Genomic DNA, 18,807 nt, shown 5'->3' with positions numbered 1-18,807 from the left:
TACCTCATATTTTTAAAATTAAAAGAAAAAATTATACTATAATTTAAAAGTTGGATAGCATACAATTCACGAATGATTGACTCATATTCTTGTTTAAATATTTTTTTTTATTTTAATCTTAATTTAAAAGTGAGGACACAATCAATACATGCGTGAATATAATATCAAGCTTACATAATATTAATATTTCATTTTGAAGTTCGAAAATCGAACCGGATAAATTACTGAATCACTAGATTGATTGGTTGGATCGGATTACAAAAATCAATTGACTCGAACTGTATTTTATATACATATATATGTAATATATTTATGCACATTATATATTTTAATTATATTAAAAGATAATTATGATATAATAAAAACGTGGAACTAATAAAATTCATTTAGAGTCGCATTTGTCAAAGAAACTTTATGGTATTATGAAAAGTGATAAATACAAATAGGTCCCTGATTTACTTTTACAGACTTGGATGGTTGACTTGGAAGATTCGCAATTTGGTGTTACTTTCTTGGATTAGACTTTAGGAGCAATGGATGTGAAAGGACTCCAAAAGGACAAGGGGAGAGGGAGACTAATAAAGAGGTTGTTTCTAGTGGGAATGACTTTGACCTGGTCTATCTATGAGTTTTGGACTGGAAAATAAGTTTGGTTTCATGTCATTTTCAGCATTTAATTTTCAAAGTAATGATAAAAGAAGAATATGTTTATCTATATATATTTTTATTAACAAAACTATTATTGTCAATCATTATATACATATGAAATTCTACTATTTTTATATATTAATTAATGTTCATAAAAATAGTTTGGTCCGAACAGTTTTAAATGATTTAAAAGGAAGAAAGATGTTGTAAAAGCCCAAAGTAATACAAGCCTAAAGTGGCTCAGTCCGAGTAAACTCCCGAGTGCCGCAAAGAAACCTAATCTATGTAAGTGCCAATTAAATTGACGATTTTGTAATTTATTGTAAGCAATTTCATTCATTATGTAATATTGAATTATTAAATAAAAGTTATATTCAATGGCATCATTTTGCCGTGCTAACTTCATATGTACTTTGCTAGACTACTATTGCACCACAACGAAGCCAACAGATCGATTTAACAACCTAGGTAGTTGGGTTGCTGGTCTAGGAAGAGTGTCGATGAATCTGAGTTTCATTTTTGTGCCAAGCGCTACATAAACTGAACGACCCCATGGTAAGAAATTTGTTCCATCTAATGGAGAAGAAGGCATTATTAAACTTGAGTTTTCTGAAGGATGTATGTACAAATCTTCATTTTGGAGCTGTTTCGCAGCAACTCTACTATTCGTCCCCTTAGTTGGATTAGTCATAGAATTCATCATATTCTCAGTGAACTTATAATGCCGTAAATGAAAACCAAATTGATCTCAGTGTGCAGATACCTTCACAAGGAAGACTCTAATACCATATAGAATTCAGTATAACAAAAATGAAGAAGCAAGTAAAGTGCAATGGAGGCCATGAAAATCAATTTTTAAGCTCTCTGAAGAAGAAGGAGCTCAGCTTAAATACAAAAATCAAACCTTATAACTGCTGCTAAATAACTAACCAACTCATCGATGACGTGGCCTAATACACAAAAGAACAATTGAGTCAGCTATACACATCAACAGTATCTAAAAGAAACATAAATAATATTTTGGAAATGTGATCTATCCCGCGTCTACAAAATCAACTTCGTCTTCTTCATGGTGATCTTCCTTAGGTTGTTGTTGTCTGTATTGATGAACTTCATCAATACCTTACAAAATTGAAAACGTATGTTTTCGCACTAAAATATCAAAATTAAAAATGAAAACAAAGCAGCTTCAAGTATCTATACATAAACGGGTTAAATGCAATTTAACCCCCTATGATATGAGCAAATACCCCTCTATGAAAAAAGAATTGGCAAATTACCCCCCCTGTGTTTCAAAAAAACAAGCAAATTACCCCCCTATCTATGGTTTAGATTGGGGGATAATTTGCTCAGTTTTCCAAAACACAGAGAGAAATAGGAGTTTTAACTAAGAACCGAACTAATATAATTAGTTTACTTTGCATGCAATATTCATTATGGTAATAATTTAGAGTTATTGTATGAAGAATATAGTTTTAGGGGAAAATATCTCAATTTAAAAAAATAGAGTTTTATTTTGAAAATGTCAGAAAGACAATGTCAAAAATAGCTTAGTCACATTAAAATTACTCAATGAAATTAATTTAGTAGACTTTTATTTGCTTGTAATAAACCATTTCTTCATTGACTTTGGATCTCGACTTGCATCATTATGCATTTCAAACTACTTTAAATAGTTCACTTTTCTCAACTTATGGCACTGAATTTGACACGAGGACAATAAGGTTGTTCCATGTCACTTCCATTTCCAAGAGACCATGCAAATTAATTTATTCATTCAATTTTTCACTTTTAATTATAATTTGTTGTTGCTAGTCAACGATGTCTAATAATTACATTTTAAAAAAATAAATGGATATTTTTCATGATAAAATTTAACTTCCAGAAATAAAACTTGGATTGATTATACTTAGACCCCACTAAAAATGCTAAATTATATTTTCTCTTAAATTTTTTTTTTGAAATTACACTTACACCCCTTTAAAAAATTCTCAAGTTACAACCAGTCCTCGTATGATAGGGTTTGAACGAAAAAGACTGACGTAAGTAAAGAAAAATACATTAATTTTTAATTTTGCGTCTCATTTAACATTCCCATGTATAGTTTTAAATCTATAAATGGATAAATGTGATATATATATATGGAGTAAGGTTAACATCATTATATTTTTTTTATTCGTACGTAATAAATTATTACGTAAAAATATTAAATAATGGGTAAAATTAAAAATTTATACAATTATTTTTTATTAAATTCAGCATTTTTCGTTCAAATCCTAATAAAAAAATGTGGTATAAATAGTGAATTTTCGGAATGGTGTAAATATAATTTTTAAAAAAATATAAAAAAAATATAATTTTATATTTTCAGAAGGAGTTTAAGTGTAATTAACCCATACATATTTAGTTTTAAATTTTAGATAAAAGTCATGGATTTAATAATTTTGAAACTAGGTGAATATAATGTTACAGCAAGCTAACGTGGCTCAAGCTGCCAGCCAAGCCCAATGGAGATCAATCGAAAAAGTCCAACAACCTTTCCTAGGAAGTGATAAAGCATCATCCACTGGCAGGGTGAGGAGCTATGCAACAAAAAATATCTCCTTCTATTTAAATATCTTTACGCTCCAATCCAAAATTTGTATTGGCTCTTCCACATATGTTACTCTAAAATTTCTATGTCTGGTGGATTCGTAGTATGGTTAGGATCAGATCGACATTGTTATAGCATAGAAACGTAAAATACGTCATGTATCTATTAAAATTCTAAAGGTAATGCTAATTGATACATTAGTGGTCCAATTGTGTCTGTAATTTTATACGACCAATATATATTTGAGTCAACTTTTCTTGATCACCGAATCTCAAGATTTATTTTCATGGAAATAACTTTGGAACAACTTTATCACTTATCTCATACTTAATCAAGCTATAGTGTTTATCAAAGTAATATTTCCACCATTCTTATATATGTTGGTTGTAGATATTTCTTAACTATTTTTATTTTTTCTATCTTTCCTTACACCAATTCAGGACCTTTAAGTTGTTGTAACCACTCAACATCCCAACACACTGGACTTCAACTTAGGGGGTGTAAACGGGTCGAGCTCGTTTTGTTGCTAAACTGCACAACAAAGTCCACAGACCAATCATACAACCAAGGTAGTTGGGTTGCGCATTGGATGGCGACAATAGGACCAGCTACTAGCGGTTTAATTTGAAACGTTCCAAATTGAGAATCTCGACACTGGACATCAAGTATTCTATTGAAACTTACACTAAATGTTGCATTCATTAAATGAGTGTCGTATTTCATCGATGACAAACGTAGGGTGTCTATGCAACTTTAGTGGGTGGTTAACACAAATTGTCAAGCCAACTGAACTGGCTCTCGAGGGATTATCATACGGAAGCCTGTTAGGCTTAGTGGGTATGAAAGGTACTCCAAATTTCCCTAGCTCTAGTTTCATAGATTGTTACTAGATGACCAGCTATGGTGATGGGTGTTTTTGAATTAATAGTTAAGCAGAAGCAATTATTTAAATTAAATTTAATTAATCAATTGTGTCAGACATAAACTCAAATCCAACTGAGGATAAATCTAAATAGTTAAACATAGATTACTATAGAAGTAGTAGAATCAATTTAAAATTAATAATAGAAGAAACAAATTAATTTAAATGGTTTAAATTAATTCTAGAGAATAAATTATTGGATCATTTAATGGGAAAAATCCATTTGATGGACAACCCAATATTAATTAATTGAATTAATTAAATTTTGGTGTTGTATGATTAAATTAATTTGACTTGGTTCAGTTAATAAACTATATTATTAGTTGATGGGGATGGGCTCAATTTATTTAATTAGATTAAATAAACAAGTTGCACTACATGTTAAACTTTTAATTGACAAGATTAATTGATTGCTGGGCTTACAGAAACCCGACCCATGAGCCTAAGCCACTTATGAATATTTATTATTTATTGGTTTTTATGTTCTTAAGTGATGAACACTCGAGAAATGAAGGGGTACAGTCCCTTGATTTGGAATTAAATGTGATTTAAATTCTATGTTTTAAATCCGATTAAAGCTATCAAGAAGTTCGAAGGGCAATGCCTTTAGGAATCAAATCGGGTCGAAGAGATCTAAACGGCCCAAATCCAAGAAGATCCCATAGGCTAATCCCCCATTCAAACTCAAAATACATCTTGTGGTTTCCACGAGTAATTCAGGTGACAATGCATACCCCACACAGTCGAATATTAATGTTATTTAAATTAATCTGTAATCATATGAATATTAAAGAAAGGTGAGATTTAATTTTATGTAATTTCTAAAAATATGTATAACTTTTATGTAATTCGTGTAATTTTATGAATATGTGTAATTTGTGTTATTTTATGTAATTCATGTTAACTTAAGAAAATATGTGTTTCTACAAAAATTCTGAAAAAAATTTAAATTTATTTTTCTGAAATTTTTGAATTTCTTTTTAAAATATTTCTGTAATTTTGAAGATATATATTGATGTACTTTTCGAAATTTATTTTAATTTTTTTGCTCTTATGAATATTAGAAAAAGAGTTGGGATTTAATTTTATGTAATTTCTGAAAATATGTGTAATTTGTATTAATTTATGAATACGTGTAATTTTATGTAATTTGTGTTAATTTATAATAGTATTCTTTAATATATTAGCAAAAAAATAATTTTATACATAATATAATACATTTAATAGTTATTATCTTTTTAGGTTTCGACCACCTAGCCTGGCCCTCCACCACCCCAGCAGTCGCAGCATCTAGCTGATTACCCAGGGCCCGACGACGAAGAAGAAGACGGTGTCGACGGGGAGCATGATCTAAATTAGGGTGGTTTATCTTTTTTATTTTATTTTAAATTTAAATTTATATGTATATTATGAATATAATTTTTAAATACTATAATTTTATTAATTATATTATTACTATTTTCTTTCCGGATAAATTATATAGTATTTCACATTTAACAAATTCATCAAAAAATTTATAACTAAGAAAATATTATAATAATTTAAATATAAATAAATTTTATAAAATTGTACTACATTTATAACGACGTCTGTAATGATTTTAGAAATAAAGTTCATTACCATAAAATCTGGATCAATTCCTAAAGCTGTTTCAATAATTTCAAAAAACCATTCCAAACATCATATCAGAATGAAATATAAACACTAAAATCAATTCTTGTATGAATTTTGTTTGAGTTTTTCTTCTTGAAGCAATGTACGGAATTATTTTGAAGATTGAATTCAAGCATGGTCTAATAAATTTAAAACGATCGTTCCAAAAAGAGTTTGAAAGTCAATTTTTGCATTCCATCAATTATTGGTTGGCCGTTACAACATTCGGTACAATTAAAAATCGCTTCGTATAGAGCCGTTACAATTTTTTTGTAACGCCTGAAATAGTCGCGGATGGCCTTCCGTTCTAAATTAATAAAAACTTTTACAAAATTAAAAATAATAATTCGAAAAGCCGTTTCAATAAAATATGTTTTTATAGTATGTGGGTCTCCAATCAATAACCCTCCACCGAGTCCATGGAAATTTCAACCTTATCTAATCACGTGGAAGCTGTCCACCCCAAAGTCCACCACATGTTGCATCAAATTTTTGCAACAGATGTTCCATTGTAAAGAATTTTCGGTGTTTTGCCATTGGATTAGCCAAATTTTGAAATCTTTACAGGTTTGTTGCAATTCTATGCCAAAATGTCGGTAGCAAATGGCTGAGTTTTTTTTTTCTTTTTTTTTGGCATAGTAACGAACATGTTTATTAAAATTAATTATTATTAAAAAAAATATAATTATCCCCTATAATATTATAAATAAACAAATTATTTCTTATGAAAAAAAACAAAAATACTTATCTATATTTTTTAAAATAAAGAATTTACCTTTAGACAAAGAGGTAAATTAATATCAATTTTTTTTCCTATTACAGTGTAATTTGCTTATTTGTAATATCACAACAGTGTAAATTGCATTAAATCCAACTATTATTGATCTATATTTCTCTGTATATGTTTTTTCTAATCATAAATTTATATAAGTTTTATTGATATTGATGCTTTATAATTTGAAAAATATAAATTTATTTTAGATTTTTTTTACTGACTTTCACATAATATATAATTTTTAGAAAAAACAATTTTAATCCTAATTACAAGTAGTCCGTGAATAGTACTATTGCAGAATGCAGACTTTAGTGAGATCCATGAAATTCACTAAAATCAAGAATCATAACAAATTGCAATCTCCTTTAAAAATCCAATCGTCGTAATCTTATGGCCTTTCCCTTCTTTATATCCATTGATTCATCAAATTTCCAGAAGCAAGTTTCATCCTAGAGGAAACGTGGAGCAGGCACCGGTAGAGTGGGCGCCGGTGCTGACACGGAAGCCGCCTCCTGTGCTTCTTGAATCCGAGTTATGTTGTAAAAAGGACGAACGTCATATCGAAGACTGCAACTGGGCTGCAGAATTGTCGCCGCTCTTTTACTATCACAACATTGCGGGATACGTTGGGCAGCTGCAGTCAAGCAACCCGAGCAATCCTCCTCGGAGATGTCTGGCGTGCACTGCAGCATAGCATAAATCGTCTGAAAATCTGCCGCTGTTTGATTCCCTGCTGCAACCTTCATCAGCGATCCCCCGGAAGCCGCCTGAAGACGAAGAGCGTCCACCAACGTACTTAGGCTCTCCTTAAACTGGTCCGGGCTCGAAACGTTAGTTGTATCCCACACCATAATAGCCGGAAAATCAGCCCGTTTGCCGAACAAGGACACATTCGAGTAATGCAGCACACAAACGTCTCTCCAAAGAATTGCATGTTTTCGTTCCGGGCATAAATTGAGAAGCTGGATTGTAGCATTTTGGACGCAACTACGACAGGATTCAAGCTGAATATCGGATCTGCAGAGGGCTAAGGCGTAGGCTCGATCGGGGGCGCCTCGCCCTGGGATGCGTTGTAGAACCCGCTGTCGTCCATGTTTGAAGAAAGTGATGAAAGGAGGGTGTTGAGATTAGTAGTGTATGTGGAGTTGGCAGTGTAGTTAGCATCGTTGTAGCACCAGTAGTTTTGGGCAGTGACAAAATCAGAAAGACTTGTAAGAATGAGGAGAATCAAAGCCAGCAGCCATGGTTGGGACTTCATCATGCTTTTGTTTCTCTCTGGGAGTGATTACGAGGGAAACGGGGAAATGATATATAGAGTGCAAATGAGAGTAGCAGGTTCGTCGACACGGCTTTCAAAGAAAATGATCAATTACATAACAATTATAATTCGATTTAGACAAACTTGGTCTAATAAGAATTTTTTGGACACTACTAGCTAGCTAGACTCTGTGTTTCGTCGTCGTCGGTCCACCTTTTCTACCTTTCTTACAAGGAGGGGAAGCATAAGAATAAGTTACCCCAATTGTAAGGTCTTTCCACTTTTGGTTTAGTTTAGGAAAAATAGTATTTTTATTCTTATAATTAACACATTTTTATTAGATGTTTAATTAAAAAGGCTTTATGGTCGTTAAGTGGGAGAGATCAAAATTATTATTTTTAAAATTATAGAATTAAAATTAGTAACAATTTCATAACTAATTAGACCAAAGTGTAAAGACCTTAAATTACATGACGAAAAAATATTATTTCCCCATTTAGTTCATTTTCAAATATTTTATAAACTCATATTAAAATTATAGTTATCAGATTTTTATGTGAAGATTATTTAAGTTTTTGAATTATTTAGATATGATATAATTTAGGGTAAATTATATTGACACCCCCATAAAATTAAGTCAAATTATACAAATACTATATGTATTTTATAAAATTACAGTTACATCCCATGAGGGGTATCAATGTAATATTTTTTAAAAGGTGTCTGTGTAAGTTTTGCATTTCAATAGGGGATGTACAACTATAATATCAGGGGGTGTAACCGGGCGTCAATTTACCCTAAAATTTATATTTGAAGTGTTGGGAATGATAACTTTTTATATAGTACTGAAAAGGTTATAATCTATTAATATTTTATTTTGAAGTTATAAAAATAACATATTTTTTGGAACAAAAGTTAAAAAATAACATTTTCTTTTACCAATATTTCTTTCAATTATAAATAAATTACTATCAACTATCTGGAAAAATATGTATATATGAGCTAGTGAATACTGAATACCATTACGCTACAATAAAAACGTGGAACTGTGGAAATTATGTCTCCAATGTCGCACTTTCAAAGAGCGAGTAATTTGTGATATTATTGAAAGACATAAAATACGAAATGACTTTCCAATTTTTCCATTATTGACTTGGATTTTTGACTTAGAACATTCGCAGTTTTCATGAGGTCCCTTTACTCACCCAAATTTATGTAATTAATTTAAAATTTAAATATGATTATTCATTTTTTAAAATATATATCTATTAGTTAAATGAATAAAATTAATAATAAAATAAAATTTATGCAAAATTATTGGAGTAAATTGCAATCTACCTACTTCTGTTGTTGAAAATAGGCAAACAGCCTCCTTATGAAAAATAAAATAGTAATTTACCCCCTTGTGCTTTTCAAAATTTTAGCAATTTACCTCTCTATATTTTTAAAATTGAAGCGGTTTAGCTATTGTTTCATTTTTTAAAACACAAGGTGATAAATTGCTATTTATTTTTTATGGGAAGGTAATTTGTTTGTTTTTAATTTACAGGAAGGTAAACTGTATTAAACTTAAATTATTGAGAAAATGATGAGGGAAGAAAAAGAAAACGTGTAAGTTGAGAGAGTGAAACAGAAAAGAAGAACAAGAAAAAAATTATTGAATAATTTAAAAAAAGAAAAGTGACAGACAAAAAAAAAATTGAGCCACCAAAGAGGTGCTTTTCAATTATAATAAGGTTAGATTATTAGAAAATAATTTCACAAAATTTGTATCTTTTTTTTTTATTTACAAAACTAGCGCAAGTCATTGCTCAACGGCTTAAGAAAGGATCGTACTTGTATGCAATTTGGAGCCTAGATTTTTATGTCAATATTCACCTATTCTCTAGTGCCATGAACAATTGCTAGACGATTACCTGTGGTAACAGGCATTTTTGGTTATGCGAATACTCAAAAATAATTAATTAAGTTAAATTTAATTAATTTTATTGGTCATAAAACTCAAGTCTAATTGAGGGTAAACTTAAAGAGTCACACGCAAATTATTATGGAAGTGATGGAATTAATTTCAGAAGAAATGAATTGGTTTAATTGAAGTAAAGACTCCCCAATAAGTTTTCGTTTGGCAAACTTTTGTTGTGCTTACCACCACATATTTGATACGTTAAAGCAAAATCCATAGACCATGTTACAACTAATAGAGTTGGGTTGCGCATTGAATGGCGGTCATGAAATAATCTTTTGAGGGTTTGATCTGAAATGTTCCAAATGAAAAATCCTGAAACAAGACATCGGAGGTTCTATAAAGACTTGCACTAAGAAATGCATCAATTAGATGGGTGTTACGTTTATTAGCGACAGATATGGAATGTCTATACATTCTTAGTGGATGATTGACATGGATTGTCACATGACTGAACTGACTTGCGATGAATCGTCATATGAAAGCTCGTGGGGCTTGGTCAGTATGACTAGTACTCCTCGACTCTAACAGTACGGGATTTAGTCCTAAAACTTGAGGATGCAAGTCTGGCAAAAGATGACTGTGTTTTGATGTGGTCATTATAAGTCTTGTTCAGTGAAAGTAGTACATGCAGTGAGGAGAGAGAGTTCCAAGATAGAATCCATTGCCTATCGTGAAATTACAGCGAGATCTCCGATGCAGACGATCAAGTAGAAAAAGGTTTCCAGATCGATCAATAGAGTAACACGATTAGATTGACTAATATTAATTTTGAATTAATTTGGCTAGGCTTTTGATTATGGACTTGCATTAAATTAATGAGATTAATTATATATCCAAACTCAAGTTCATCATAAGCCAAACCCAAGCCCACCAAAGACTTAGTCAAGAGTGCAAGGACGAGTTACAACTGCTCCAACATAAAAAGGTTATTGACTTGCACAATGACTCTAAAAAAAATGATTTTTTTCAGCCAAGAAAGGGAAAAAAGTGGTTGAAAATTCATGACACATTTTCTCAAACTTTAAACTACATTTTAAGGCTTGAGAATTGAAAAAACCAAATTTAGAAAACAAGTTAAAATCAATTAATTTTGTAGATTTTTAAAAAATTGAGGTTATTTTGGATCAAAGTTTTTCGTATTTATGGACAAATGTGTAAAATTATATACGATCCCCCTCAAGCAGGTTTGGTAAGATAATAAATCCCACCAAAACATGGTGAAATTTAAATCATCTTTTTATCATTATCCATCACGCTCAGATCAGCCTAAATACAAGTAAACAAGATATTAAATTAGATATAGCAAAATATCCGGTCCAATCCCCACAAATAAACAAGACCTTATTATATGAAATTAAATAATTTAAATACCATCACTTAGTTGTTATCCCTCATATACTCATTTTTTTAAGTGGATACAAGAAAATTTGAGTTGTGATTAGGAAAAGATAGTAACCAACTAAGGTAATATCATAGAATTATGAATAAAACTCAAATTATATTAAAAAAAAACTTATGAATAAAAAGAAACCATTTAAAGATGTTCTTTGTTATCAACGAAATCAAAATCATCATAAATTAGTATGGGTTCAAAATTGACTCAATCATTTTTTAAATAAAAATGTGATATATAAAATAGGGGTGAATAAGAATTTATTCCTATGTGATATTTAAAATGAGCACATTACTCCCTTATAAAAAAAAAATATAGCAATTTACCTCCTTATACAGGGAGGTAAATTGTTTATTTTAAAAATTATAGGACGACAAATTGTTCTACTTTAAAAAATATAAGGAGGTAAATCGCTATTTATTTTTTCATAAGGGGACAACTTGCTCATTTGCGATATCACAAGAGGGTTGCTTGCATTTTTCCCTATAAAATAGTATAGGGATGATATAAATATTTGGATTTGACCCACTCCTACGATTAATCCTATTTTATGTTAAAATAGAATTAAAAATCATACATATAAATAATAGGTATGTAGACAGGAACTTCCACATAATTAAACACCATAAATGAAGACACATATCATTGAAGTGTGTGTGTGTGTGTGTTTTTGGATAACTTTGATGTCCATGTTATGTCCATCTACTATGTCGACACTTATGAATTTGGATAAGCCTCTAACATTATTAAATATAAATATTCTTTTGCCCAACAATTTTATATTTGACAGGAAAGATGCTCTTATTCTCTTTAAAGGGACATTATTGGATGCCTTTTAATCATTTCATTCACCTCTCTTTTACTTGCAATTCCTTAAGATTCATTGTTATTAAAAAAAAGATTAATTATATTTTGCCGTTCGAATTATGATCGGTTTTATATTTTGGTATTTAAATTCTTTTGTGTTAATTATTATCTCAATTTTATAGAATTTTGTCGAAAAAATTCGAATGCAGTGGACATGTGATATTTAAGGGTTATGCGATGTGATATTTTTCAAATGTACATAAAATTTTCCTGTAAAAATATCAACAAAAACTTATATATGGTAAAGTGAAAATTTCGCAAAGTTGATATGATAAGTTGACCAAAAAAAAAATCGATGGCAAAGTATAAAAAAAAATATAATTCAAATGGCACTTCGTAATTTACCCAAAAAAAAAAAGCTATGAAAAAAATAGCAATTACTCCCCTATATTTTGAAATTACGCCCCCCCCCCCTCCCAACTATGAGTGGTTTAGATAAAAGGGTAATTTGCTTCTACTTTTTTTTCACATAAATTTTTTTTGCTCAGGCGCAGAGGGGTAAATTGTATTTTTTAAAAAATTAATTTAATTAAATCATGTTTTAATATTTCAACTTGATTAAAATGTTGATTTTTCTTCTAAAAAAGAAAAGGGAGATATATGTGAACTCAAGTGACTTGAAATTGACATTTATTCATAACTACTTGTTGATTTTAGGTCTATCTGAGCTCTTATAAATAATAGAATTTTCGAAATATATTATTAAATGAGTCAAATTTAGGTGTGCTGATATGTAGAAGTAGTAATTTGTGATGATAATTAATAAAAGGTAACCCAATCAGCAAACTATTGGACTAATTAAATATTAGTGCATGATGGCTTAAAGTCAATGGCTTTCGCTGTTGTTTATCATAATCACATCATTGTGGAATATCACCATTGGTGGTTGATCCCACCTCCAGGTGGGTTGTTGGAGCACTTTCGATTTCGGGGTAAATAAGTATTTATTGTGAAAAGACTAAAATATCCTTTCATTAGGCGAAATTTACGAGGTAAGATAGAAGACCCACGTGCCTACCACCGGGTTGAGTTCGACCCGACCCAAGACCCGAAAGTAATGACCATCTGCCTTTGGCCACATGGCTGGCACATATCAGGATTTACCGAATTTTTTTTTGCCTTTCCATCATATTAATATTTTTTTTTTTTTTTTGCCATTCCATCATATTTTTTTTAATGGTGGGACTACTTTTACAAAAATATTAATAAAATGTCAGACTAAATTTGGCTATTAAAAAATTATAGAATTAAATTGCAAAATAACTTATATTGTGGGGCTAATTTTACAATTAAACTCTATGTTTTATGGCAGCGTCATGAGCCTGCAGCTCTGGAATTGCTCATACCCCTGCAACGTGAAAATCCACTTACTAGAAATTCCAGCTTCCGTGATGCTAAAGTAAATTTCGGCACGCAATATAATCTCTCTTTGCGAATTAAGATTTCTGTATCAAGAATGTTAAAGTATTAAATACTTTTTTTCTAATTGTTTTAAACTTTTAAATAAGATAATCTTTTAACCCCACACCGGCATTTTATCAAATAAGGTTTTCGTTCAAATCTCATTAGCAATTATATACAAAAGAAATATTTCACATGCAGGGCTTGCATATGGTGGGGCGTGTTAAGATATTAATTATTAAATGATTCTCCTCTCTAATAGTTTAAATTTTTAGATGAGACGGTCGTTTAACATTGTATCAAAGTCAGGCAAACAATAGGTTTTAGCTTGAATCTTATTATTACCAATTAAGGGAAAACAAAATTAGCATGATATCAGAGTCAAGTCAAACAAGAAGTCTCAAAAATATTAAATAATTTTTCTCTATAATAATTTGAATCTTCAGATAAGATGGTCGTTTAGCATGATGCCAGAGTCAAGCTAAACAAAGAGGCTCTAATTCGAATCTCATTGTCATCCATTAACAAAATAAATATTTCACATGCAAGACTTGCACATAAGGTGGCATGCTAATATATAGGTTTTAATGTATTTTTTGTCTTGTATCTTTAGGGGTTTGGCAAATCCATCTTTTATCTTTCTCAATCGACAAATTGGTCCTGTCTCTTTTTGAACGATCGCGATTTTGATTCTTTAGGCGAATTACGCTAAATTAATGTCAATTTTGCAATTCTATTGAAACTGCTCTTCTAAATCCATACACATGCTCTTAATATGGCCCAACATGCTTCCGCAATAAAATTAAGATTTCATAAATTCATACCTTATTTCGACCGTTTTGCTTTCGGGTATTCCAAGTCCTCGGTTTTACGGGCTTCCTCCAACAACACAACCGCAGCTAACGGTTCGCAAGCATTTGGCTCATTCAGTAACAAAACAACACAACCCTATTTCATTTTCTACCTTAGCCTGAAACGATATTCAGAAACAGAGTCTCAATAGAATTTTAGAAAAACAAGTGGAATAGAAGTCTTTCTTTATTGAAGAAAAATTTGAAATATTACATAGATACTTCTTCCTCTATAAGAATAGACAACTGTTTTGCTTCTCATATAGAGGACTATTTTTGCTAGGGAGATCCCCATAAAACTGAAAATTTAAAACTACAAAGATTAAAAAAACTCATAATATAATTCTTTCAAGAGTTGGAGAAATTATTGATGATCCCAATCTACTTCATTGCTTCCTTATTTATAGGTGTCTGCGGACTTCAAACCCGAACTCCAAACTTATTTTTTGATGACATCACTGGGTTCATCATTATCTTGTCTCTTTTGGATGACGCACTCGTTCATCATCACCGCGTCCTTTTCAGTTGTTGGTCATAATAGCTTGTCGGTTATGTGATTGCTAGCTGGTTTTTCGTCTTCGCCGCGTCCTTTTAAGCTGTTGGTCATAATAGTCTGTCGGTCATGTAATTACTAGCTGGCTTTCCTACTTTGCTGACTTTTGGTCTTTGTTGTTTTTTGTCGACAATCTTATTCTTGATTTTTTTTACATGCTCCAATTTTTACTTTATTTTGTAAAAATTATTTCGTTTTTCATTGTCCTTATTTTGGTTTGAGTTTCTTTTGGGTAACCCGAATTTTTGTCTCGAATGGGGGCTTCTCTTGTTTCTCGCACAAGGGCATACATGGTTATGCCCTTGCCCAACATGCAGCATGTTGCACGTCTTCATCCTTGTTGCTTCGGTTGCTGGTAGCTTATTTTCCCATATCAACATTCTCTCTTTTTCAAATAAGCTTTCTATGAAATCAGTACTTTTTCCTGTTATGGAGTTTAACAGGAATTATCCATTCACTTTGTTTGAGAAAATTTTGAATGGATACTTGACTTTGTCCATCTCAATGAGACACACCCATAATCTTCAAGCTCTTCTAGTAGAGATATCGTCTTCACTAATAGCTGATAACAAGGTAGCTTCTCCTGAGGTAGCTTTAATTTTGTTAAAAACTACCATATCTGGTCTCTGCAACTTGATCAAATGGAAGGCTGGATGAGACCCCTTTCCTGCTATTTCTGGAGCTGCTGATACGAATTTTAACTCCAAAATATTTCCTCTTTACAAATGGGGTTTTTTTTGCCAAGAGTTATAGACTGCCCCACTAATCCATTCCAGAAGCTTTGAAATTTTTGAAAAACTGGCTGACATAGTATAAACCAAAGCCAAGCTCTAAAATCATACCATTCTCAAACATCTTCTGATTTGGACCCCTGTAAAATCCAGACTCTATTATTTTTTTAGATGTTTCAATGGTGGTCTTGCTTGGGTTACTCTTTTGCAGAAAATTTATTTTTCCAAAATTAGCTGGTATACTTGTCGAGCAGAAGAAGAAGATATCAACTCATTATGATTAATCTTAGAGGTGTCTGTCATTGGCTTAAGGCTAATCTCTCCATCTTTGACCCTAAAGGTGCTGGTTTGACTTCAGTCATCATGAGTTTGCACTTCCTGTGACCCAATTGTTGCGTATATGTTTCCCATTGCATTTTCTGGTAGCACCTTCTAGATCTGGTGAATTCTCCATCATTCTTCTTGTTCCTCCTCAGTAAGAGGGAGGATCCGGCTTTGTGGCCTCTTTAGAATTCCTAGGATGAAATTCTTTCTCTATTTTTTCAAGATCTGAAAATACTCCTGGTTATCACTTGAACTCTCATTTGATGTTTGGAGATAATCTTCTCCATTTTCTAGAATTTCCATAAAAGAAATTCCATCTTCGATTCTTCAAAATCTAAAAGTATTTCCTGTTGTAACTCGAACTCTCTTTCGATTCCATTCTCTTAAAGAATCTCCTCCGTTAGTGGAAAAAATATCTAAATACAATATAAATAAATATTTTTTCAATAAATCTAGGTTCTAATACCATTCTAGGCGAATATGGATAAATATAGGCATAAATATGTGCAATTAGTGAAAATTTACTAAAATACGCATTTTAAAGTTATAGAGGTATAAAATCGTCCAGAATTTGTCCAGATCTGGCCAGAGGACTAAAATGATGACTTTTTGAAAAGTTAGGGACTATTTTGCCAGTGCTAAAATTAAAGGACTAAAACGTCATTGGCCATAAGTTATAGGACTATTTTTGCAATTAACCCTAATATATATATATATTGAATATTAAACACAAAATTATATTTTTGATCCTATAACTTTAGGTAGTTAGCACTTTAAATCCTATAACTTACTCTATTACACATTTAGTCCTTTTTTTTGACAAATTTAGTCCTGAATATCTCATAATTAATCATTTTTTGATAAATTTAGTCCTGTATTTATAATTTTGGTCCCCTTCATACTGTAATAGATATCATTTTTTTGTCCAATGACTATAAATCATTAGGACCAAAATTGTCAACATATTATTAAATTTATCAAAAAAAGTTGATCAAATGTGAGATGCTCAGGACCTAAATTCATCAAAATATAATTGTGAGATGAACTCATCATGTTTGGGTAGGAAGTGAAAGTGTTAAATCCTCAAAAATTAATTTTAGAATTCAACTCGTTTACAACTGAACGAACAACTTATCAATGTCAAAAGATGTCTTCAATGCATTTTTTTGATAAATTTAATTTGTTCATGTTACAGGTGATGTAACTGATCTTTTCTTCCCTAGAAAAAAGGGAAAGAAAAGAAAGGGCATTCATTAGAATAAACGAGCCTCAAATTTTACTTTAAAGTTTTGGAAAAAATGCAATTTAACCCCCCTCCCCCCCAACAAAAAGGAACGAAAGAGCCTCGATTAAAAATATAAACAATTTACCTCCTTATATTTTAAAAAATAGAGCAAAAATACCCATTGGTAGCGTGCATGTATGGATTTAAAAAAATAGAGAAAAAAAACACCTCTAATGACTGTCGTACTATGCAGGCGCTTGTGATGCAATTTGACTTCATTGTAATCATTAAAATATTAAGTTCATATATAAAATGTAATACACTAATATTTATATATAAATATTAAGTTATATACACACAATATATTTATATAAATATTAATATATAATAATAATAATAATTTTTTTTCCTTTTATCTTCCGCAATCCGCGCACCTCTGCCTCCCCCTCCCCCTCCCCCTTCTCCCTCAGCCAACGCCTCCTTCGCTCTCCAATTGATATTGCCGCCTCCCCTTCCCCATCACTCCCCATGGCGGCCTTGTCTTTATAGATATATATTTATATATATTATATTTTTAATTGTATATATAAATATGTATTATATATATTTTTAATTTAATTTTTATATTTGAAAATTTTAAACCGTTTATTTAAAATAAGTAAAATATGCAGCATTGATCAACTAACTGAATTTTGATTTTAGATTCAAATCAAATTCAATGGTTTAAATGAGGTTATATATATAATTTCATAATGAAAAAAATAAAAAAAAATAAGAAGAGGCGCATGAGACAACATAAACTCGCGTGAGGGAGTTTTTGCTTTATTTTAAAAAATACAGAGAGGTAAATTGCTATTTTTTTCAACAAATAATTTTTTTGCTCTTTTTTGATTAATATAGTAGAATAAATCGCATTTAACACTTTAAATTTTATTTTCGATGCAAAGGGTAAATTTGAACGACTCTTTTTCAAGTTGCGTTTTTTTAAGGACTGTATTTGTAAATTTTGCCCATGAATAGAGGTATATATTTATATTTACAATTAAGACCTCATGATTATCTTATAATTTTACCAAAAATAGCGTTTACGTAATTAAACATAATTTTAAAGATTGTTGATGTAATTTATTTAAAATCAAATTGACAGAGTTGTCAAAAACAAAAAGGGGGAAAAGGAGGAAAAAGAAAGAAGAATTATTTACTTTAGAATTACTCTTAAGAGATAACAGTTATGTCCTTAATTTGTGATTTTTATTATTTTATCTTTAATATTTTCATGGAAATAAATTTTCATAATTATTAATTAAATATGAAACAAGGAAACAAATCTATCTATGTGTAGAACTGTCATTAAGAATATTATTACAGTGATCAATAAAATTTAATTCAATTAGCAAAATTGAAATTCCATAATTCTAAAATAATACTTTCAAGTCCATTAACATGTGTTATTTTACTTAAATAGTACTATTTTTTTTACCATAACAGTAATTAAATATAAATATTTAATATTGATATTACGATTATCAATAATTGATATCGTGACGTGATTGTAATAATTATTTTTTTTCGAAAGAAGAATTTTCTGGCCGTCTTGATCTCAGAATTGATGCCATGGTTTTCAAGTACGTTGTACGGGTGCGATAT

General features: G+C 30.6%; 1 pseudogene; it reads right to left on the bottom strand.

The window, feature by feature from the left end:
• Positions 1-6,652: 6,652 nt before the first annotated feature.
• On the bottom strand, positions 6,653-7,855 carry LOC148789230 (antimicrobial ginkbilobin-2-like protein pseudogene; annotated as a pseudogene).
• Between the last annotated feature and the right edge of the window lie 10,952 nt (positions 7,856-18,807).

Source organism: Sesamum indicum, linkage group LG2, assembly GCF_026168435.1.
Source record: "Sesamum indicum cultivar Baizhima isolate 11 linkage group LG2, ASM2616843v1, whole genome shotgun sequence".
Taxonomy (NCBI): domain Eukaryota; kingdom Viridiplantae; phylum Streptophyta; class Magnoliopsida; order Lamiales; family Pedaliaceae; genus Sesamum; species Sesamum indicum.
This window is presented reverse-complemented; position numbering and strand designations above follow the sequence as displayed.